The sequence below is a fragment of the Capra hircus genome, chromosome 26 (genome assembly GCF_001704415.2).
Source record: "Capra hircus breed San Clemente chromosome 26, ASM170441v1, whole genome shotgun sequence".
Lineage (NCBI taxonomy): Eukaryota > Metazoa > Chordata > Mammalia > Artiodactyla > Bovidae > Capra > Capra hircus.
Window position 1 is genome coordinate 39,655,043 of NC_030833.1, and position 22,859 is coordinate 39,677,901.

General features: G+C 39.6%; 1 long non-coding RNA gene across 1 annotated transcript in view; it reads right to left on the reverse strand.

Annotated features, from left to right (window-relative positions):
• The window catches only part of LOC108634043, a 115,725-nt gene that overhangs the window by 49,717 nt on the left and 43,149 nt on the right, over positions 1-22,859 (reverse strand). Inside the window, exon 2 of the long non-coding RNA XR_001917348.1 lies at positions 10,752-10,849. This is a non-coding gene — a long non-coding RNA (uncharacterized LOC108634043). The remainder of the gene's footprint in view (positions 1-10,751; positions 10,850-22,859) is intronic.

Sequence of the window (22,859 nt, forward strand, 5' to 3'; positions counted from 1 at the left end):
GATGGGGAAACAATGTAAGCATATGACAGGTTTTCTTTTTGGAGGGCTCCAAAATCACTGCAGATGGTGACTGCAGCCATGAAATTAAAAGACGCTCCTTGGAAGAAAAGCTATGACAAACCTAGACAGCATATTAAAAAGCAGAGACATTACTTTGCCAACAAAGGACTGTCTAGTCAAAACTATGGTTTTTCCAGTGGTCATGTGTGGATGTGAGAGTTGGATCATAAACAAGGCTGAGCACTGAAAAAGTGATGCCTTTGAACTGTGGTGTTGGAGAAGATGCTTGAGAGTCCCTCAGACTGCAAGGAAACCAGTCAATCCTAAAGGAACTCAACCCTGATACTGAAGATGAAGCTCCAATACTTTGGCTAACTGATGCGGACAGCCAATTTATTGGAAAAGACCCTGATGCTGAGAAAGATTGAAGGCAGGAGGAGAAGGGGACAACAGAGGATGAGATGATTGGATGGCATCACCAACCCAATGGACATGAGTTTGAGCAAGGTCCGGGAGATGGTAAAGGACAGGAAAGCCTGGCATGCTGCAGTGCATGGGGTAGCAAAGAGTTGGACATAACTGAATGATTGAACTGAACTGAAAACTAGTAAGATTGAATTGCCTGACTAAAAAAGAAAAGAAAAAGAATGGGTGCCTGTGATAAGGAGAAATGAAATTTGGGGCCAGGGATGATTAGTGAAAGGAAGGGAAGTAAAAAGAGGTAAGTAGATGTATGATACTCAGATCAGAATTATATGTAATCCAATTTTGAGCATCTAAAGTTCATTTTCTGGAAAAACAAGTATTACCACTAAAAAAATACAAAAACAATATTATTTGCTTAAGAGCTGCTGGTGCCCAGTCCTAAAGAGGACTAAGTGACCAAGAAACATAGCCAGAATCTTCCAGCCCCATTTCTCATGCCAATTCACCTCACTATAGCATTTACCATTTTCCATTTTTAACTCATTTAGGACATGGTAAAAGAGAAATGCTCTCAATTCCTGAGCCATATACTTGACCTCAGTTCAATATGGCAATCATATTAATAATAGCCTAATACGACAGCCAAGCAGTTAGTAAAACAAGCCCAGGATAATCACCATTGAATAGATGAACCAAATTTATTTGGCAGTCCCAATGTTATAGAAGCCTCCAACGTTAGAGAAAACATATGAAATGTCAGTCTCAGAATCATCAATCCAAACATTTAATTGCCTACCAAAATTTTATAGCTTTCAAATAGATGGAACTCCAGCCATCGATTATGATTGCTAGTATTTCATTATTTTACGATTACAATGAAAAAAATATTGGACAAATAAAGTGTCAGCTTCCAGTAGCCAAAATAAACAAACAAACAAACAAGGTTTAATTTACTAGTAGCCTTCCTTTATGGTCTGTAGCACACAGCTGCAAAACTTATTTGCTTTCACTCAGCAATGGCATGCACAGCCAGAGCAAGAAGTAGGAAAACTAACTCAGTGGTTCTACCTTCTTTGTTGGTTTATCTGTCCCTACTCACCTTCCAAGAAAATTTTCTGACTTCCTTGTGCCCCAAATCTGCTTTCCAGTAATTCTTTTCATTTGACTTAAATGAAATTTTTGGCCTGTTCTTTCCCATGGTTGCATAAAAAGTTTAGACTCTGAACTAGCCCACACCACTTGGTCCTGCATTTCCCTAAAATAGATTACTCATGAATACTTTGCAACATCTACTATATCCGGCTGCTGCTGCTACTGCTGCTGCTAAGTCCCTTCAGTCGTGTCTGACTCTACAACCCCAGAGACGGCAGCCCACCAGGCTCCCCCATCCCTGGGATTCTCCAGGCAAGAACACTGGAGTGGGTTGCCATTTCCTTCTCCAATGCATGAAAGTGAAAAGTGAAAGTGAAGTCACTCAGTCGTTCCCAACTCTTAGCGACCCCATGGACTGCAGCCTACCAGGCTCCTCCGTCCATGGGATTTTCCAGGCAAGACCTAGCCTCAAGCAATTCCTCAACTTGACTTTATTCTTCACTGCCCACCATCTGGCCTTAAAAAACTGGCTAACAGTTTTAGTTTTCCATGTTAGCGTGTATCTATGTCCAAGTTTTTATCTTTAATTATCAAATGTGGAGAACTAGCGTTTAAAGAAGACATGTTTGAAACTATGTATGCGTATAATGATTCCCCACTCTCGCTGGGCAGGAAAGAAAGGAAAAACATAGGTCTGTTTAAAGTTCATAAAGTGGCTCAAAGACCCCATGAGTGAAAATCAGAAGCTCTGTCTGGTCTTAAGACAGAATATGCTAGTGAAAAATCAAGTCCATGCGTGCAGATATAAATATACCCACGTCTCTCCCCTGATGCGGCAACCTTGGAACAGTGAGGCAGTAAGAGACTGGAGCTACAGCAGGTGGGGTGCTGTGGATTCTCCAGTTGTTTTATTTGGCTCCGTATTAAAGTTATGTCCTAGGATCAACCTCCTCTCCTATGATTGGAAACATGAACACTTACCCATATGACTGCTGTAGTCTGTATCATTTGAGCTTCCCAAGGGGCTCAGTAGTAAACAATCTGCCTGTCAATGCAGGAGACATAGGAGACATGGGCTCTATCCCTGGGATAGGAAGATGCCCTGAAGGAGGAAATGGCAACCCATTCCGGTATTCTTGCCTGGAAAATCCCATGGACAGAGGAGTCTGGTGGGCTACAGTCCATGGGGTCACACAAAGTCAGACATGACTGAACACACACACACCTTTTATCATTTGCAAGAGAAATTGTGCTCAAATCTGTGAGACCTTTCTCCCTCATGCCTAGGAGTAGCAGAATGAAGAGGTGTAAGACAATGATGCCATTTCTATCTTTACGTTTCCTTTTATGTTCCCAGTAAATAACATCCTTTTCTTTTTTTAAGCACACTGAGTTAAAGGATGGAGAAGGCAATGGCACCCTACTCCAGTAGTCTTGCCTGGAAAATCCCATGGATGGAGGAGCCTGGTAGGCTGCAGTCCATGGAGTTGCTAAGAGTCAGACACGACTGAGCAACTTCACTTTCACTTTTCACTTTCATGCATTGCAGAAGGAAACGGCAACCCACTCCAGTGTTCTTGCCTAGAGAATCCCAGGGATGGAGGAGCCTGGTGGGCTGCCGTCTATGGGGTCGCACAGAGTCGGACACGACTGAAGCAACTTAGTAGCAGCAGCAGCAGCAGCAGGGTTAAAGGAAGCTTGGAGAAATTGAACCATGCCGGTGAACTAGAAACAAATAAACTAAGTTGCAATTTATGACTTTAACAGACAGAAACCTATTACACAGCATGGATGCAGAGAGCCTCCACAACTTGATTTTTGTCTTTATGTTCACTCCAGTCACAGGGTCTTCCCTGCAGCTGGGTTGTTTTAGCAGAAACCAGAAAACCTGCCAGTCCTGCTCCACAGAACACAAAATGATCCTCAGGTTCTAGGCAGTGTCTGGTTTACCTTGAGATTTGTCTTCATTTGTTAGGGTGTGAAAGCCTACACCCTAACATCTTTGGGCGTGTGTCCCTTTCTTGTCTCTTTGATAGTGATGGATTGTATTGAAATGTGGTGCTCTTTCATAAGGATGGCAAGATCCCCAGCAATAGATCTCTGTCCCCGTTCCCTCTGCAAAGCTGGGGGCAAGAGAGGAGAGTCCATGGCATGCATGCATGCAACACCATTTAGCAACCTAATATGTGGCTGGTTCTTTGCCTTGTTGAATGTACAAAGCAGAAAAGAACCATGCAGAATGCTGTGGTTATGTGACTGTCTCTGTTTATAGTCCATCTGTTGGCAGGGGGAGCAACAATTTGCTTCTAATTATAGTTTAATATCTTGCTAGATTACAAGCCTCCACACATAGCTCAATTCAGAGAATTCTGCCTTGTGCTAGTCGTGAGGAAATGTAAGCATGCATTATGGGGATCCGGCTTTTTGAAACAACAAAGCAGAGGATGGGGGATTCTGGTGGAGACGGACCCGTGGACACCAGCCAGCCTCCCCTGGCAGACGGAGTTCTGAAGTTCAGAGGCTGGGGTCTCCCTTCAGGAGGAATGTGTGTTTATTTTTCTGTCCCAGGACTGAGAAAATGCTTTGTTTTCAGGCTATTCTGTGACTTCAAAGAGATTTGGGGAGCCAGAGTTAGCAGGGTCAGCTTTCAACATACAGTTTGAGGACAGTTTTTGAAGGAGGTATACATGAAAGTGAGGCAAGCCTTTGGAAATGTGGTGAAAATATGTTTTTCGCCTCAAGAGCTAATTACCTCCCGCTCCTGGGAGCCTTGGAAGAGGACTCTGAGTAAATGTTTACTGCAGCGGCTGCTCTCTCACCCCAGGAAACTGATCTGAGTGTGCACACTGCCAAATTAGAAACTGAAAGACCTATGCTCACAAGGCACTTGATTTTGTTTCTGTTTTTTATGTAAAATCTAATAAACTTAAGCCATGAACTCAGTAGCTCCATGAAGCTGGCACTCACTTCTAAGAGTCAGCTCTCCTGTTGGCTGCACATCTGTCCCCTTCCCCAATTGTTAAACAAATGCACCTGGGGTGCTCCTAAACACCAGGGATGGTGCTGAGCTGTCCCATACACTGGCCTCTGAGCATCTGAATGGTGGCTGGTCCGAAATGAGATAGGCTGTAGGTACAAAAATACAGACGGGGCTTCAAAGATGTAGTCCAAATAAACAAATGTAAAATATCTCATTAATAACTTTATATTGATTACCTGTTGAAAAGATAAGATTTGGGACACATTTGGTTAGATAAAATATAGTCTTTAAATGTATTGTACCAGGTTTGTGTGTGTGTGTGTGTGGTCACTAAAATATTTAAGATAACATATGTGGATCATATTAAATTTATGTTGAACAGCAGTGTGCTGGATTTTGGGAACTTAGTGGAAAAGACACATATTTGCTTTTAAGGAAGACTCCATCTTATACACGTGACAGACAAACCAACAGGGAACCGGGCCAGCATCCACAGGCTCTCAGGAGAGGGGTACCCAATGCCATCTTGGGGCAGGAAAAGCTTCTCAGGTGTGGTAGCAGAATAATGTTCCCCTAATTACTGCTCCTCCCCCCAGGATATCCATGTCCTAATCTTTGGAATCCTGTAATCTATTAGCATATATAACCAAAAGGACTTAGCTGATTACTTGAGGGATCTTGAAATGGAGAGGTTATTGTAGGTTATCCAGGTAGCTCCCTGGTAGCTCAGTTGGTAAGGAATCTGCCTGCAATGCAGAGACCTGGGTTCGATTCCTGAGTTGGGAAGATACCCTGGAGAAGGGAATGGCAACCCACTCCAGTATTCTCACCTGGAGAATCCCATGGACAGAGAAACCTGGCAGGCTACTGTCCATGGAGTCACAAGAGTCAGACATAACTAAACCACCACCACCACCATCTACATCTATAAGGATTAAATCATGACCTGCTGTAGCTCCTGCCCTGTAGCATCCTCTGAAAGAATTTCAGGGTAGAGATCAGGAATGAGGCACTTTGTGCTCTAGGAAAAACTGGCAGAAAAGATGTCAAGTACCAATTTGTCATCAGCACTTGACAAATTGACACTTGCTAACTTGTATTCTAAGTACCAATGCTACCAGTAGAGCATAGTTTAAAGGTGAAGATCAGACTTAGATTGCCAAGGTTTAGAAATTGTTCTCACCTAACAAGCTCTTGGATCTCAAGCATAATATTTAGCCATCTGAACTTTCACTTTCCTTGGGTGCAAAATCTATCCTTTAGAAGTATGGATACTAAATAAGGTAGTACCATATAACAGCGCTTGCCACACTACCTGTCACATAACATTCTCATGGTAGCTATCTACCTGGTTTGAAAGTACTGGTTTAATATTAAGAGAAACTAACAAACTACCACACAATTGCACTCATCTCACACGCTAGTAAAATAATGCTAAAAATTCTCCAAGCCAGGCTTCAGCAATATGTGAACCATGAACTTCCAGATGTTCAAGCTTTGATGCATGATAGAAAAGGCAGAGGAACCAGAGATCAAATTGCCAACATCTGCTGGATCACTGAAAAAGCAAGAGAGTTCCAGAAAAACATCTATTTCTGCTTTATTGACTATGCCAAAGCCTTTGACTGTGTGGATCACAATAAACTATGGAAAACTCTGAAAGAGATGGGAATACCAGACCACCTGACCTGCCTCTTGAGAAACCTATATGCAGGTCAAGAAGCAACAGTTAGAACTGGACGTGAAAAAACAAACTGGTTCCAAATAGGAAAAGGAGTACGTCAAGGCTGTATATTGTCACCCTGCTTATTTAACTTATATGCAGAGTACATCATGAGAAATGCTGGGCTGGAAGGAGCACAAGCTGGAATCAAGATTGCTGGGAGAAATATCAATAACCTCAGATATGCAGATGATACCACCCTTATGGCAGAAAGTGAAGAGGAACTAAAAAGCCTCTTGATGAAAGTGAAAGAGGAGAGTGAAAAAGTTGGCTTAAAGCTCAACATTCAGAAAACGAAGATCATGGCATCTGGTCCCTTCACTTCATGGGAAATAGATGGGGAAACAGTGAAAACAGTGTCAGACTTTATTTAGGGGGGCCCCCAAATCACTGCAGATGGTGACTGCAGTCATGAAATTAAAAGACTACTCCTTGGGAGGAAAGTTATGACCAACCTAGATAGCATATTGAAAAGCAGAGACATTACTTTGCCAACTAAGGTCCATCTAGTCAAGGCTATGGTTTTTCCTGTGGTCATGTACGGATGTGAGAGTTGGACTGTGCAGAAAGCTGAGCGCCAAAGAATTGATGCTTTTGAACGGCGCTGAAGAAGACTCTTGAGAATCCCTTGGACAACAAGGAGATCCAACCAGTCCATTCTAAAAGAGATCAGCCCTGGGTGTTCATTGGAAGGACTGATGCTAAAGCTGAAACTCCAATACTTTGGCCATCTCATGTGAAGAGTTGACTCATTGGAAAAGACTCTGAGGTTGGGAGGGATTGCGGGCAGGAGGAGAAGGGGACAACAGAGGATGAGATGGCTGGATGATATCACTGACTCGATGGACATGAGTTTGAGTGAACTCCGGGAGCTGGTGATGGACAGGAAGGCCTGGCGTGCTGCAATTCGTGGGGTCGCAAAAAGTCGGACACAACTGAGTGACTGAACTGAACTGACCAGGTAGCTCCAATATAATCTCAAGGGTCCTTAAAAGTATAAGAGGGAGGTAAATGGGGATTTGACTATAGAAGAGGAAGTTGAGGTGATGTGATGTCAAGAAACCTGAATCTCCCTGACATTGACTTTGGACATGGAGGGAAAGGATCATGAACCAAGGAAGTGGGTCGCTTACAGGAGCTGGAAAGGAAAGGAAATGGATGCTCTTGAGCCTCCAGAAAGGAAGCCCCACTGACACCTAGATTTTTAACCTAGGGAAACCTCTGTTGCACTTTTAAACTACAGAACCTGAAGATTAAAACATTATCTTGTTTTTAGCCAATCAGTTTGAGGGCTTTTGTTATGGAAGCAGTAAGAAAATCATACATCAGGCAAAGTGATAGCTAAGCCTAAAGCTGAACAATGAATATGAGTGATACAGGCAGAGTATGGGGGGATGGAGAGAAAGTTCTAGCAAGGAAATATGTAGTCATGCGAACCTTTACATTCACCTGCTGTTAGAATGGACAAAACCCCTCCCAGTTTCAGTAGATCCTTTCAAATTAGTCTACAGTGATTTTCAGTGAATCCTTGTTGTCTGTTTTGGGATTCTCCTGTTCCTATGTCCATCAGATACTCCTATGCTTCCTTCTTCTCCCACACAAATACTGATGCCACACAGGTTTTGTAGTGGCTGATGGTTATTCCTGCTGTTTGTCTTTGGGGCTTTGACGACACCTTGTCATAATTTCATGAAATGCTCCTCATGGCTTTCATGGTCTGCTTATTTTGCTTCCTAGATGCTCTTTGTTTATGGATGGAGAGGGTGTGATTAGGGAAAAGTACAAGACTATGAACTGCTGCTACTGCCATCTTAGCAGAATTAGACAAGGAAATTGGGCTTAAAAGTAATTTTGGTCACATTTTATGTAAATGGAAAAATGGTGATAATATTCAAGTCCTACTGACTACAAAGGCTACATTCTTTCTACTTAGGTTAAAAAAAAAATCACCCAGTTCTATCACATTTTGACAGAGCAAAGAATTACCATAAGTGAACTGTCACATCCATCCATTTATTTTGCAAAGACCTACTGAGCACCCTCGAAGTTTCTGTCTCTCTACCAGAGGCTAGAGACTCAGCAATGACAAGGCAGAATGCCCCCCATCTTCATGAAGCTCACATTTTACTAGAATACGAGAAACAGTAAAATGCAATTAACATGCTTGATGTCTCATGGCCTACCTCTGGGGGCTAGTGAGGTCTCACCAAATCTTATCTATTATTATTATGGTTTATTTTACTCAACAAGTCCTAGTAAATGTCCTGCTAAATGCATTTGCCTAAGAGTCCACCAAATTATCCAAGTTCTTTGCTCTGACCCACTCAAGACTCCAGAGAGAATTGAAATGGTTCATTAACTTGGTATCTGTCTTTTGTCAATTTTATTATTAGTCCAGCCACAGGAACTGTAGACAGGTAGAGGGGAAATATCCCCTCCCCAACAACCACAAGCTCTTTGAAGTAGGGAGTCTTCTTTACTATTCTTTCTATCCTCTGCACCTACATGGGAGCCCAAGAATATTGGAGTGGGTAGCCTATTCCTTTTTCCAGGGGAACTTCCTGACCCAGGAATTAAACCAGGGTCTCCAGCATTGCAGGTGGACTCTTTACCAGCTGAGCTACTAGGGAAGCCCCACATGGGCACCAGATCCACAGTTAGTACTGAATGTAGGTTGTTTGATTTTCCAAAGGTTTGATTCTTTTCAAAGTAACAATTTCAGATGCTATGATGAATAATGAAAGATTTCAGGCAAATATGCATTAGGTGATTCCAAAGATGACCCCAAGTCATCTTTATGCATAGCAAACTGCCTTTTTTGAATCCTGAATCCACACTTTACTAGCTGTCTTACCATAGCCAGTTTACAAACTTCTGGGAAACTCTTTCCATGCAAGTTAAAAAAAAGATGTAAAAGAATAAATAGTACCTCACCTCCCTCCTAGTGCTGACATAAATGAGGTAACACACAAAAAGTGCTCAAAACCAGTGCCAACCACACAAGCTCCAGTCAGTAAATGTTAACTGTTATCATCATTACTGATGATGAGAGATGATGATCACAAAGTTAGCTGAAGAGGACTGGTGGTATCCCCTGGGGTGAAAGCTTTGAAGGCTGGGTCTCAGAGACTGAATTTTTGCAATTAGAATTTTATTTTCTATGAATCTATGAACCATAGCTCATTCTTCAGGTGTTGCAGCATCATCCAACCTGCTGTAATCTTCCATGAGCCCACTAAATGGGCTCTGCTAACTATCAGGGCAGGAAATTATATCAGTGCCTGGTAAATTCTACCTCCTGGAGAAATGAGCTTTAAAAAAATAGACTCATCTAAGTCTCTGGAGGGTTAATTTTATTCATCAAGTTGGAGAAGCTCTTTTTTAATGATATTGACATTTAAATCAGTTAAGTGTGAGTGGCAGGGGGCCCTCTATAATGTAGGTAGGCCTCATCCAATCAGTTGAAAGACTGAATAAAACAAAAATACCAGTATCCCTGAGCAAGAGGGAATCCTCTAGCAGACTGGAATTGCACCAGTGGAAAAGTGAAGTCCAGCTTGCCAGCCCACTCAGCAGATTTGCCAGCCTTCATAACTGCATAAGCCAACTCCTTATGACAAATCTTTTTCCATACATATGCACATCCTATTGGTTCTGTTTCTCTGGAAAACTCTTGACTAATACAGTCTAAGAAATTTTGCTGTTTTTCTTTTAGAAAGATCCAGAAACATAACGCCTATGCTCCCAGAGTTTTGCCTGGGAGGCAGGATGATATAGTGGGTAGACTTGGACTTTAAAGAAACATTGGTGAAACAATAGCCTTTGGTGAGTAATTTCAACTGTCCAAACTCAGTCACCTCGTCTGGAATTGGGGATCAATTTCCCACCCCAAGAGTGTTTGTAAAGATTGGTCAGTGCTTAGAAAGCATGGGACACATGATGGATACTCGATAAATTGTACTTAAGAGTATTCTCTAGTAACAACACTATCTTCCATCCTTACATGGTTATGATTGCCACTACTTTATGCAGGCCTCATTAGAGCTGAGGAAAAATATATGCTTCTTGAATCTCAAAGAAAATCCTGGCTTTCATTTAGTAATCAATATTCAGCCAAGGACTCTGGCCTATTTTTGTCACTTCTCTGAATGCTGTAAACCTCAGGTAATCAACCTCATTGTTTAGCTGCATTTCTCTCTACAAAGTTCTTCATGACAAGATCACAATTAGGTGCAATTATCTCCACAGACTGAATTGTAATCACCACAGAATGGAATTAAATTTCCATATTATAAAAAAATTTAGGGAGTAAGGCATCTTGCCACCTCTGGCAAACTATTCATTTGCTTGTCTTTTTGCACAAAATTATAATTTAGAAAATTATTTATTCTCCAATATCTGGGGGTGGGGGGGGCTTATAAGTCTTCCCCTCAATACTGCAATTTCCCTGGATGAGTCTCCTCATAGAGGAAGAATTCAGACTTACTGAGCACATGCTAAATTCTAGGCACTGTAATCAATAAGTCATACCTTTTATCTGGTTTCATCCTGACAGTTCCTCCATACAACTGGCCTTGCAAATCCCATTTTGGTGATTTGAAAATTCAGACTCAAAGAAGTTAAAGTACCTAATGAAAACAGGATTCAAATTCAGTTTTGTCTTACTCCACAATCCACTCAACACCATAACCACCCCCTTAGACTGGTAGCAGCACATTCTTTGTTAGAGAAGCTGGTCAGGCCCTGAGCCCAATGAGAATTCCACAACTTAACCAACATAGTTGATTCTTTGTCAATGTTGAGACATTTTACAACATTTTTCTATTTCACTCCTGTTCAGATAATATAGCACAGTACAACTGACATAACATTACTTTGCCGACTAAGGTCCGTCTAGTCAAGGCTATGGTTTTTCCTGTGGTCATATATGGATGTGAAAGTTGGACTGTGAAGAAGGCAGAGGGCCGAAGAATTGATGCTTTTGAACTGTGGTGTTGGAGAAGACTCTTGAGAGTCCCTTGGACTGTAAGGAGGGAGTTGGTGGTGGACAGGGAGGCCTGGTGTGCTGCAATTCATGGGGTTGCAAAGAGTCAGACATGACTGAGCGACTGAACTGAACTGAACTGAATGAAATATAAAAATACATCTGGGTCAGTGTCTTCTTCCCCAGATATTTCCATAATCTGATTGATTCTAATTAACTGACTTAAAAACATCCAATTCAGCCCTCTCATCTCATCTTGATCTCATCTTGAGCCCTTGATCTCATCTCAGTGACTTTTCTCCAACCTCAGCCACTTAGTCTCATGACCTTGAGACTGTGTTACATAAAAACTGTTCTGTTACTCAATCAATGGGCTCCCCTTGTGACTCAGCTGGTAAAGAATCCTCCCACAATGTGGGAGACCTGGGTTTGATCCCTGGCCTGGGAAAATCCCCTGGAGAAAGGAAAGGCTACCCACTCGAGAGTTGGACATGACTGAGAGACTTTCACTTTCACTCAATCAGTAACTATGCATCCCACCATCTGTCTACTTTTGTTTAACAACTATTATCACATTGACTATTCTTCATCCTCCATGTGACCTTCAACGCGTTGATCCTTCTAATTTCCTTCAATTCATCATCCCCTTCTCTTTTACCTTCTTATCCAACTTGGAATCAACAGGTTATCTTTTTTTTAATATTTATTTATTTTAATTGGAGGCTAATTACTTTACAATATTGTATTGGTTTTGCCATACATCAACATGAATCAACAGGCTATCATTTTAATAGTGCTCTTACAAATACCATAAAACCCTTTGTCTCTTTATCCTTTGTTGAGCCTCTGACAAAATCTTTTATTGTAAAGAGGTTGAGCTATCTATTTATTCCATTCTTTCCCTGAGCAGCTAAACACTACTAGAAAAATGTCACATGCTGGGTCATACTGGTTTCACTAATATCAATAAATATATGGTGAAAATGAACATCTTCAAACTCATATGCATGCTTCTCTGCAATTCTATCATGTTTCTAAGAAAGTTTTCTTGAAAATATCTAGGAATAAACCTGCATAAGGAGGCAAAAGACCTGTACTCCAAAAATTATAAGATGCTAATGAAAGAAATCAAAGATGACACAAACAGAGGAAAAGATACACCATGTTCCTAGACTGAAAGAGTCAATATTGTGAAAATGACTGTACTACCCAAGGCAATCTGCAGATTCAATGCAATTCCTATCAAATTACCAATGGCATTTTTCATAGAAAGTGAATGTGAGAGTTGCTCAGTCGTGTTGGACTCTTTGTGACCCCATGGACTATACAGTTCACGGAATTCTCCAGGCCAAAATATTGGAGTGGGAAGCCTTTCCCTTCTCTAGGGAATCTTCCCAACCCAGGGATCAGACCCAGGTCTCCTACAATGCAGGTGGATTCCTTACCAGCTGAGCCACCATTAAAATTTGTGTGGAGACACAAAAGACCCTGAATAGACAAAGCAATCTTGAGAAAGAAAAATGGAGCTGGAGGCATCAGGCTCCCTGGCTTCTGATTATAGTAAAACTTTACTGTTGTTGTTGTTTAGTTGCTAAGTCATGTCCAACTCTTTGCAACCCCATCCACTATAGCCCAAGGCTGCTCTGACCATGGGATTTCCCAGGCAAGAATACTGGAGTGGGTTGCCATTTCTATCTCCAGGGGATCTTCCTGAATAAAATCATGTCTCATGCATCGCAAGTAGATTCTTCATCAAAACAGTATGGCACTGGCACAAAAACAGAAACATAGATCAACAGAACAGGACAGAAAGCCCAGAGACAAACACACATACCTGTGTCAATCCATCTACAACCAAGGAGGCAAGACTATACAATGGAGAAAAGAGTCTTCAATAAACGGTGCTGAAAACACTAGACAGCTACAAGCAAAAGAGTGAAAGTAGAACATTCTTTAACACCACGTGCAAAAATGTACTCAAAATGGATTAAAGACCTAAATATAATACCTGACTATAAAACTTAAGGGAAAAAATAGGCAGAACACTCTTTGATATAAATTGCAGCAGTATCTTTTTTGATCTATCTCCTAGAGTAATGGAATTAAAACCAAAAATAAACGGGACCTTATTAAATTCAAAAGCTTTTGCACAACAAAGGAAAGCATAAACAAAATGAAATGACAACCCACAGAATGGGAGAAAATGTTTCAAATGATGTGACTGACAAGGGATGAATCTCCAAAATTTACTAGCAACTCATGTGCTCAATTATCAAAAAACAAACAAACAACCCAATCAAAAAATGGTCAGAAGATCTAAATAGACATTTCTCCAAAAAAGATTTACAGATGACTAAGAGGCACATGAAAAGATGTTCAACATTGCTAATTATTAGAAAAATGCAAATCAAAACTGTACACCATTCAGAATGGCCATCATCAAAAAGTCTACAAACAATAAATGTTGGAGAGAGTGGAGAAAGGGAATGTAAATTGGTACAACCATCATGGGGAACAATATGGAGATTCCTTAAAAAACTAAATATAGAATTGCCATATAATCCAGCAATCCCACTCCTGGGAAAACCATAATTCAAAACAATACACACAACCCAATGTTCACTGCAGCACTAATTACAATAGCCAAGACATTCAAGCAACCTATATGTCCACTGACAGATGAATGGATAAAGAAGATGTAATACATATATATATATACACACACACACACACACACACACACATATATATATAATGGAATATTGCACTGCCTTTAAAAAGAATTAATGCCATTTTTAGCAACACAAATGAACCCAGAGACCATCATACTAAGTGAAGTCAGAGAAAGACAAAATATCATATGATATGACTTATATGTGGCATCTAAGAAAAGACAAATGGGCTTATTTACAAAACAGAAATAGACTCAAAGACTTAGGAAAAAACATGGTTTCCAAAGGGGAAAGGTGGGAGGATGGATAAACTGGGAATTTATTTATGTACACACTACTAGATTTAAAACAGATAACCAACAAGGACCTCCTGTATAGTACAGGGAACTATATTTAATATCCTGTGATAAACCATAATGGAAATGAATATTAAAAAGAATGTATGTGTGTGTGTATAACTGAGTCACTTAGCTGTACACCTGAAACTAACACAAAATTGTTAATCAACTGGACTCCAATATAAAATAAAATATTTTTTAAAGACTTCGTTCCATATTTGAGGGAAGAAAGAGAAGTCTGCATGTAGACTGACTAGAAACAGACATCTTGGATCAGGAGCCAGATGGAAAATGAGGCAGACACAGAGCCTAGAGATGGAGCGACCCCAGCTTCTTTTGACATTGCTGGATTATTGCATCAACTCTTGCTGGAAATGCAAAACTTTATGAATTTTTCAAATACTCAAGGGAATTTATTCCTATGTTGTTAAAGGTCATTTCTGTCAGGAATTTCCTTTTCTTAGAGACCACCTTACCTGCCTCCTGAGAAACTTGTATTCAGGTCAAGAAGCAACCATTAGAACAAGACATGGAACAACCAACTGGTTCCAAATTGGAAAGAGAGTACATCAAGGCTGTATATTGTCACCCTGCTTATTTAACTCATATGCAGAGTGCATCATGTGAAATGCCAGGCTGGATGAAGCACAAGCTGGAATCAAGATTGCTGGGAGAAATATTGATAACCTCAGATATGCAGATGACACCACCCTTATGGCAGGAAGTGAAGAAGAACTAAAGAGCCTCTTGACAAAAGTGAAAGAGGAGAGTGAAAAAGCTGACTTAAAACTCAGCATTCAAAAACCTAAGATCATGGCATCCAGTCCTATCACTTCCTGACAAGTAGATGGGGAAACAATGGAAACAGTGCCAGAATTTGTTTTCTTGGGCTCCAAAATCACTGCAGATGGTGATTGCAGCCATGAAATTAAAAGGCACTTGATCCTTGGAAGAAAAGCTATGACCAACCTAGACAACATATTAAAAAGCAGAGACATTACTTTGACAACAAAGGTCCATTTAAGAAAAGCTGTGGTTTTTCCAGTAGTGATGTATGGATGTGAGAGTCAGACCATAAAGAAGGCTGAATGCTGAAGAATTGATGCTTTTGAACTGTGGTGTTGGAGTAGACTCTTGAGAGTCCCTTGGACTGCAAAGAGATCAAACCAATCTTCCTAATGGAAATAAGTCCTGAATATTCATTGGAAGGACTGATGCTGAAGTTGAAGCTGCAATACTTTGGCCACCTAATTCGAAGACTTGACTCATTAGAAAAGATCCTGATACTGGGAAGATTGAAGGCAGGAGGAGAAGGGGATGACAGAGGACGAGATGGTTGGACGGCATCACCAACTCAATGGCCATGAGTTTGAATAAGCTCTGGGAGATGGTGAAGGACAGGCAAGCCTGGCGTACCGCAGTTCATCGGGACGCAAAGAATCAGACACGACTGAGCAACTGAACAACAAGTAAAATAAACTCTAACTGATGTAACTTATTAAAAAAATAAAATAAAATGGGAGGATTTAAGTCTGTCCCTCTTGAAAACAAGCAATTAGAAACAAAAACCACCTCTTGAACAAAATTCTCCTGCAGCCAGAACTGAATCTGTCATCTCATAAGAATAGCCCACACTTGCTGTCTCTATCATCCCTACTTCACTCCTAGCCCACACTAAAGTGGCTTCTATCACTATCATTTGAGGAAATCAACTCTGGATAAGGTCACCAATGTATACATTTTTTACTACACTTTCCTTTCGAAAAATGCTTTTCTAGACTATCATAATTTCCTAATTTTACTCCAACATCTTTAAGTGTTCCTTCTCTGGGTCCTTAGAAAGCTTACATCTTGCCTACAGAGCTCTCAAATGTTTGCATTTCTTTAAACTCAGTTCCAAGCATTCCTCTCCTCTAACTCTGTACTCACTACCTGGGCAACTTTATTCCCACCCACAAGGTATGATACAGCAGAAGACTCAAAATCTCCAACCGAGCTCAGCTCTACACTTCCAAATCATACAACTACTCTTCATTTTTTTTTAATTGCCTACATTTCTTTCAAAATGTCTCAAAGCCATCTCTAAATCAATATGTTCAAAACCAAGTTTATGAATTTGATCACAGCAGTTTATAGGGGTTAAAATAACAGAGTCTAGTGCCAGATATGAAATCTCAATTATACCACTTATTAGCTCTGTATCCTTTGCAAAGTTTCTTAAATTAATATCTAACGTTAGTTCCAGGTGTACAATGATTCATTATTTGTATATATTGAGAAATGACCAAAGAATAATTAATATCACTATAAATAGCAACAAAAAATTTTATTATGATGAAAAATTTTAAGATCTACTCTCTTAGCAACTTTCAAATGTACAATATTGTTAACTATAGCCAGTGTGCTATATATTACATCTCTAAGACATTTATTTTACAGCTGGAAGCTGTACTTTATAATAACCTCTTTTACCCATTTTTCCCACCCCTTGCAACTCCTGCCTCTGGCAACCACCAGTCTGTTCTCCATATCCATGAGCTTGGAGCTATTTGTTGTTGTTTGATTCCCTATATAAGTGAGATCATATAATTATTTTCTAACTTATTTCACCAAGTATAAGCCCTCAAGGTTAATCTGTAGTCACAGATGGCAAAATGTTCTTTTTTATGGCTAAATATAGGTGTGTGTGTGTGTGTGTGTTGTGTGTATATATATAGTCCATTATTATATAAACATAAATAGTCCATTATGAGTGTGTGTGTATTGTATGGGCTTCCTAGGTGGTGCTAGTGGTAAAGAACCCTCCTGCCAATGCAGGAGACTTAAGAGATGCAGGTTCAATCCCTGGGTCGGGAAAATCCCCTGGAGGAGGGCATGGCAGGCCACTCTAGTATCCTTGCCTGGAGAGTCCCATAGACTGAGGAGCCTAGTGGGCTACAGTCCAAAGGGTCACAAAGGGTTGGACATGACTGAGTGACTTAGCACACACTCGTGTGTGTGTGTGTGTGTATGTGTGTACACTATATTTAAATGCTGCAATGAACATGGAGGTGTATATATCTTTTTAATTTTGTGTTTTTGTTTTCTTTGACTAAATACCCAGAAATAGAGTTTCTGGACCATATAGTAATTCTGTTTTTAATTTCTTGCAGTGCCTCCATACTGTTTTCCATAGTGGCTGCGCCAGTTTACACTATCAACAGGACACAAAGGTTTTCTTTTCTCTATATCCTCACCAACATTTGTTATTTTCTTCTTGGTGTGCCAGTTTTCTCCTCTATGAAAATAATATTAATCCCTACTTCATGAAATTTTGTGAAGATTAAATGAGTTAACATATGTAAAGCACTTAGAATAATGCAAGAAACATGCTTGTGTCAGTTAAATATTTACTATTTATACAGAAAATACTCCTACTGGTGTGTGCTAAGTCACTTCACTTGTGTCCAACTCTTTGCGATCCTATGGATTGTAGCCTGCCAGGCTTCTCTGTCTGTGGGATTCTCCAGGCCAGAATATTGGAGTGGGTTGCCATTTCCTTTTCCATGGGATCTTCCTGACCCAAGGATCAAACTTGCATCTACTAAGTCTCCCACATTGCCAGGCAGCTTCTTCACCACTAGCACCACCTGGGAAGCCCACTTCTGGTAGTACCCTCAAACGTGACCATACTGTTTTCTGTATATATTTATCGAATGACACTATATCCATCCAGTTACCTGTGCCGGAAATGTGGGTGTCATCATTAATACCTTTATCTCTTTCACTTCTTGTGTTAACTGTCTGCTAGTAACCCAAACCCAATTTTTCCCTGCTATATTTCTCCCCTGGAGAATAATGGGCAGAAACCTAGATACCCTAGATACCAGGGTATCTGCCAGTGAATTCTTGGTTAGACTGCTACAATAAGAGGCATTACCATGAAATTTCAAATGTCCAAGAATTGACAGCCTTTTTCTCTGTCTTCAGCATCAGCAGTCAAACCCTTTCATAGCGGCTTACAGATAAATTCCTATGAATCACTCACCCAGGTATAAGAGACATACATGATCATGGCAGTCCTTTCCAATGGTTCTTGTGATCAGCTGGCTCCCTGAAAGCCAACGTGAAACCTGAGATCTAATGATAGCTGTCACTCACTTCGATTCTTCCAGCTCTTGGTTAATAAATACCCAGTCCCCTCTGTTAATTGCTTTCCTGATCCATAATATCTCGGAGTAGTTTTAATTCTCCAAACAACCTCTGACGTTTTCCTTAAATCAAATTTTATTTTCCTTCTAAATATCTTTAATTCTATTGTACTATTTCTAACATCTCCCTTGCTCACACTTAAGTTACTATCAACTATTATTTAGGCTACTAACATAATCTCCCCCAATGGTCTCCTTAATATACTCCTGCTCTCTGCCAGTCCTTATCCAATTTCAAACTAAGTGTATTTTGTTTTCTTCGAAATGTAAAAATTCATGTTTGGGAACGCATGGAAGAATTAAAGATTTTAAAATTAAAAAAAAAAAAGAAAAGAAAAAAAAAGACAAAATGTAAAAATTATGCTATCACTTCAAATACTGTCTTGGCTTCCTACTGCCCTGAAATAAAAACTAATAGGTATTTAATAGGACCCTAAATACAGGGTCTACACTTACTCTTCCAGCCTCATATAACACTACTTTTGCCCTGTTCTGAGCTTCAGTCATACTAGCCTTTTTACAAACTTGACATCATAAGGCCCCTTTCCACCTCAGGGCCTTTGAATATCCAGTTACCTTAACCTGGAGGTCATCTGCTCTTTCAAATCTTCCTTTTTCACTTACTTAATCTACTCTTTCTTCTGATTCCAACTCTAAACTAGTGTGGAGCATGTTTAGATAAACAAGTTACTGGAAGCAAATAAAATTGAGTCCTGATCTTGACTGTCACATTAAAATGAACTTAATGTGAATTAAAAGTTAAAGCATGAATTAATTGGAATAAAATTGAATTAACAGGAAGAAAAGTATAGACTTGTAGTACAGTAGTGAGGTAGGGCCTTTCTGAGAAAAACACCAAAGACAGAAACCATAATAAAAAGCACAACTAGATTTTATGCATAAAACTGTTAAATATTTTTTTATGAACAAAAAAACAGGATAAGCAAGATAAAATACTGCAGTGTATATGACAGACATGGTTTACAATCATCAACATATACAGATCTTCCAAATCATTTTTTTAAATCAAAGTACATAACAGAAAAATGAAAGAAGGATTAAACATGATCCAAAAATATGAACAGTTGAACTACATTAATAGTCAAATACAAAGTAAAAATAACAGGTTTGTCTTGTTTGCTTATGACATTGTGGATAATTTTTTTAAAGGTGGAAAAGTATGTGAAAATGAACACTCATAAAGCTATAGGAAAGATCATAAATATATAAAACCTTTCCAAAAGGTAAGTAGGGAAAATGTGTCAAAATGTATATGAAGTACCATTGCCTGTCAATGCCATTACTTGAATTACACCCTAAGGAAAGTATCACACGTTTTTCACATTCCTTACCTCCTTATTCTATTCCTAAGCTATTCCTTCAACTCCATCAAACTGCTCTCAGTGAGGTCATCAGTGGTCTCCATGATCCTACAGCCATACTCCTTACTTCCAGCATCAAGGAACCTGTCTCAACATTTGATACAATGCACCGCTTTCTCGACCTAGAGCAATATTTTTCTCTCTTGCATTCTGCAACTTTGTACTCTCTGGTTTAATGTTTTTGATACCTACTTCTGCCACCATCTCCCCAGCACCACACTCACTTATAGGACTTTCTCAGGATTCTGTCAAGGCCCTTCTTCTATTGTCTTTGATCACCTCCTCTCCCATTTTGATTACCATCTTGGTGCTGAGGACTCACAAAGCTATGTCTGTAGCTAAGTCCTTTCATGCGAGCTGTAAAGCTATCTGCTTACTTACAGACATCTCCATTTTGATACAAGGGTGTAACTCAAACTCAGAATGTCTCAAATTATAACATCCTCCCTCCTTAAAGCAGCTTCTCTACCAAGGATGTGGCACCTGGCACACAGTTCCAGGTATTCTCCTCAAGCTGGAAAATGGAGATTCTCCTGTGATCCTTCTCTTTTCTTTCAAGCTCAAAATCTAAACAGTATGGAGTATTATCAGTGTTATAAGTAAAATTTTAAATTCAGAGTAACCATGTCACTCGCTTGCCTAAAATCCTCCAGATCATCCTTAATACTTCTTTCACAAAATCAAGCCCCTTGCCACACTGCCAGGTATCATTTTGTGCCTCTTTCCTGCTCACTCCCTACACCCTTACCTTCCTTACAGTCATGAACATGTCATGCTTTCTCTGACTCTGGCCCTTAACATACTGTTTACTCCACCTCAAGTACCCAGTGCCCCGGATCAATTTCATCTACAAACTATTCTGTTCACCCTTCAGATGTCAGTTTAAATGACTTGTCCTCTGATAGGCTGTACCTGACATACCAAAACCAAGAAAATCGATTTACTATACATTTCTATGGTACTTTGAGTTGCCCATTTAATAACCATCTCACTTTTAACTACCTGTTTTCAATGGCTAATTTCACTCCTCTACTCTAAGCCTACTGAGACAGACAATGTCTGTCTGTCCAATCAGGTACATACCTCCATTACCTAGGATAAAGAAATATTTGTTGATTTAATCTGAAGACCATCTGTAGAAAGATATATGTGAATGAAGATTGATTATTATGTTGTCTATAATAGAAAACAATGCAAACAATCAAAGTACCCCTCAACAGTGAAAGGATAAGTTACAGTACACTCATACTATAAAATAATTAAAATAAACCTGTATAAATTTAGATTATGACAATATATTGTTAAGTGAAAAAGTAAGTTTAAAACTCACTATGAAAAATAGCATTTCATTTTTACAAGTATTGTATATGGATGTGTGTTTATGTGTGTGTGTGTGTGTGTGTGTGTGTGTGTGTATAGAGAGAGAGAGAGAGAGTTGGCCAAAAGGTTTTGACTTTCTTTATAATAAACATGTATTAATCTTACAATCAAGAAAAAATGCTATTTTTAAATTGAAACTTTTTAATGAAGAACTGTGGAGGACTATTTTGCCACTCTCTCTTCCCTTCTGTGGAATCAGAAAGTTCTCTTACTTGTGAAAAGATGTTTGAACAGATCACTCCAAGAGGGTTCTCATCCCAGCCAGGCAGGCAGATGGGGTGTCACTGTTCTTACAAGAGACAGTGCTATCACATGATGAGTAGGAACCAAAGCTCCCAGCATCTGTTGCTTGATGACCCATTCAGGACTGCCTTACAGATATTGATAAAGAAGCCTTTTATTTCCCCTAATTCAACCCATCTGCAAATAATTCTGTTAACAGATCATCATTTGATAGAAAAATCTAGACATTTATATTCCTTTGAAACAAGATTTCTCACATCAGGATTTCACCCATACACAGCAAAAACTTAGAGGTAGAAAGGACCAAGAATAAAGGCTGTCCTTATGACCTTGCAAAAATATAAAACACAGATTTTTAAATAATATGAATGAGTCATAGGCTTAAATAATAGTCTTTAGCTAACATAAGAGAGATCCATAAGCTCTAACATTTCAGCCATTTCTTTTATCAGCATCAAATAATGAAAAGATAATAAACTTTCAGTTGCACATAATTAGAGATTCCTGTGAAGTTTTATTAAGGAGACTACCTGTCAAAAGCATGTTAATGGGCTGTTATAAACTAGGGTACTCAGAACCTTAATTATGTTTTTCAAGAAAAATGTAGATTTTTCTATCCATTGACATTGCTCATTAATAATAATTTTCAGTAGTTAATTTACACACTAACGTTTCCAAGTTGAAATGCTAAATGTTTATTAGGTCTATTAGGGTTTGCTCATTAACACATTTGTTGTTCAGTTGCTAAGTCATATCTGACTCTTTGCGGCCCCATGGACCTCAGCACACTAGGCTTCCCTGTCCTTCACTCTCCCCCAGTTTGCTCAAATTCGTGTCCAGTGAGTCGGTGATGCCACCCAACCATCTCATCCTCTGCCAGCCGCTTCTCCTTATGCCTTCAGTCTTTCCCAGCATTAAGGTCTTTTCTCATTAACACAGGGTCTTTTCCATTAATACATGGTTGCTACCTATGCAGGATACGGATTGTTTCCTCTTATTTGGGAGTCTTCAACTACATGTGTCCACACAGGATCTTTGTAAACCACTGACTAAATATTAAATATTAGTACTAAACAATGATCTGCTTAATTATTAAGAACCTTCTACATATATACTGAAAGCTTGAAATCTGCAGTCAGAAAGACCTAAATTTGAATGTGAGCTTGGCTACTGAATTGCTTTGTGAATTTGAGCAGGTTACTTAACTTCTCTAAGCTCTAGTTAATCTCAGAAAGCTTTTGTAAAAATTAAAGGAGCCAACAGTATAAAAATCTTAGCTCACTGCCTGATACACTGTAGGTGCTCAGAGTAACTATTAGTCCACAACCATTTTCTGTTCAGTCATTTTCCTTGAGAAAGCCTCTGTGTTGACACACAATAAGTGTCTTGCTGGCCTGGAGAGGAAGCACTCATTCCACAAATATTCAAGTAGACCATACGCTAGAGTTT